The following is a 2739-nucleotide window of genomic DNA, read 5'->3' on the forward strand; positions in this document are numbered from 1 at the left end:
CATATCCTACGTAAAATACTGTCTATGTGATCTCAAATTTTAAAGCAAACATAATTTTCTTATGGTTTCTTAAACATTCACTTGAACAAAACTGTACAAATCCAAATATATGGTACCCTAGGCATAACACCTACATGAACTTCTAACTTGTTGTCTCTTGAGGTCTCTGGGTGAGACTTGGATCCAACTTGTACAAATGCAAAACAAAAGTCAAACATAAAATAATAATAATAATAATAATAATAATAATAATAATAATAATAATAATTGGTAGAAAAAAACAATAAGACAAGAAATCTCCGGATCTTTGTGATGTGACGGGCAACATTTTTTTATGTAGTGTTTTTGGTACCGAAACACTTTCAAACTTCGAATACTTGTATATTTTGTGTTATAGAACAGATAAAAATTTTTATATTCTAAGTTTTTTCATGTAAAAAAATTGTCGTATTTCGGTAATTTCAACCAATCACTGACGTCTATTGAGGTGAAAACAATTACGTCGGGGAATGTAAACAACGGTGCTACGGGTTTTTTTTCCCTTGAATAAAATTAGTGCCGTTGTTTGTGAACAAAAACTATCCGTTGTCAACAACAACTATCAGCGGTATATATTTCGTTTGTTACTGTTATTTATGACATCGTTCGTGCGTTTGTACTGGTTTTAGCTTTAGGGTTTTAGGGTCAGGGTTCGGGTTTTAGAGTTAGGGTTAGTTTTAGGATTACGGTTAGGGTTATGATTATTTTTGCCATAACCTTAACTCTAACCCTATAACTCATAACCATGACCCTAACCCTAACCTAACCCCAACCCTAACCCTAAAACCCTAACCCTAAACCCCGAACCCTAACCCTAAAACCCTAAACCCTTACTAGGGAATAATGATATAATTAAACAGGGAATAACACACTTGACACCGAACAGCACTAACTTTATTCAGCTGAATAGACGTCAGTGATTGGTTGAAATTACAGAAATACGACAACTTTAACATGAAAAAACTTGCGATGTACAATTTTTTGTTAAGAAGGTTAAGAGAAGTTGTTTTATATGACACATTCTACCGGTGTTCCAAGTTTGAAAGTGTTTCGTTAAGAAAACAAGTGTTGCCCGTCAAATCACAAAGATCCAAATCTCCTAACGATGTATGGAGTTCATCATCCACATGCAAACACTGAACACCTATACATGCTATTTGTTCTTTTCAACTATCTAATAATTTCCTGCTTATTTTGGCCGTGTCGAGGAGGCAAAAATTGTTATTGTTTTTTGTACTAGATAACAAACAGGTTTAATTGCTTCTTTTCAAGGCCAAACGTCACTGTTAGTAGTAAACACATTTGACCTCTGCTGGCCCGAAGGATGCGCAGATTCTTTTGTCTCTATCGTTAACCTCACCACCATCTGCCCAATCTATTTATAGACTTGTAGAATATGATTTATTCACCAGCCTGCTACCAAAATATTTCCTTCAACAACCACATATTTCTGATCATCTCAAGTACAAGACAAAAGATGAAAATAAAGGATATTTAGTAAAATCTTTTAATAATAAATGGAAATAGTAATATTGGTAATAACAATGGTAGTGGTGTTGATGGTGATAATGATAAAAATAATAATGATAATAATGATATGCGGCGGCTGCTAATGCTACAGCTACTTCTATTATGATAGCACAGGAATTTGAGGCCCAACTATCACCCTTACCACTATCCCATCCCTGTCACTGTTGCTGTAGCTGTCTAATAATAATAATAATAATAATAATAATAATAATAATAATAATTAATTCGTCTTATTGGCCACAAAGGCTAATATCAATTAAAAACATGTAAGGACAAAGACAGGACGAAGGTTACAAAAGGTTTTGTCCGAAAAGGTAGGAAACTTCGTCTAAACAGAGGAAGAAAACGGAGAAAGATATAATAAATAAATAGATAAATAAATAGGTAAATAAATAAATAGAACTCCCAAAGGGGGAGGTGCATCGAAAAAGGAAAGGTTACACGTGGAAAAACCCATAAAACCACGGGAGCCTGGTCAGAAAATATAAGAAAGGGGTATAGAGCCCTTTCTCCTTTTACATTACCTTTCTTTTTTTTTCTACAGGTGTATTCTCAGAATTGGTCCGTTTATACTGGCCATTCTTCCAACAGTCACCCATCTTTCAACGAATTTGCTATGAGACAGCACTTCCCTCTCTACTCTCATCTTCCTTTTCAAGTGGAACTTGAAAAAGTTGATGAGGCCTTGGCCAAAGAGGAAAGTGTCTGTCTTTAGTCCTTTCAAACGGGTCCACCATATCACCTCTTTCGCTACAGCCACTAGGCATAGGGAAATTGCCTTGCCCTCCCGGTTAAAGGAGGTCAGCAGGTCGATCCTCACGATGGATTCAGCTGATAGCCGGATCCGTCCTACACGTGACGGTAGCTATTCGATATAAACCCACAGATCAGCAATGCTCGAGCACTGGACGAGTGCGTGCAGAACGGTTTCCTCGTCCTGAGCGCACCTCGGGCAGGCCCGGTTGAGAGCAGTTCCGTGCCGGTAGAGTTTATCTCGAACAGGTAGCGCACCTGGGTAGCACTGCCAGGCGAGGGACCTTTGGAAATTATCCATGGACCCCGGCCCAAAAGTTCTCCTGAATAGACTGTTTAGCTGACTATCTTCGACGCCTAGAGTTTCCTCGATAACGTCGTCGCACTTTTCCGCCACTAACCCTCTATAGAACGCTA

At 37.7% G+C, this 2739-nt stretch overlaps 1 protein-coding gene across 3 annotated transcripts in view; it reads left to right on the forward strand.

Moving 5' to 3' along the window:
• LOC106871954 (protein still life, isoform SIF type 1) overlaps positions 1 to 2739 on the forward strand; it is a 1491364-nt gene that overhangs the window by 45371 nt on the left and 1443254 nt on the right. The window lies entirely within an intron of this gene.

This window comes from Octopus bimaculoides, chromosome 3, assembly GCF_001194135.2.
Source record: "Octopus bimaculoides isolate UCB-OBI-ISO-001 chromosome 3, ASM119413v2, whole genome shotgun sequence".
Taxonomy (NCBI): Eukaryota; Metazoa; Mollusca; class Cephalopoda; order Octopoda; family Octopodidae; genus Octopus; species Octopus bimaculoides.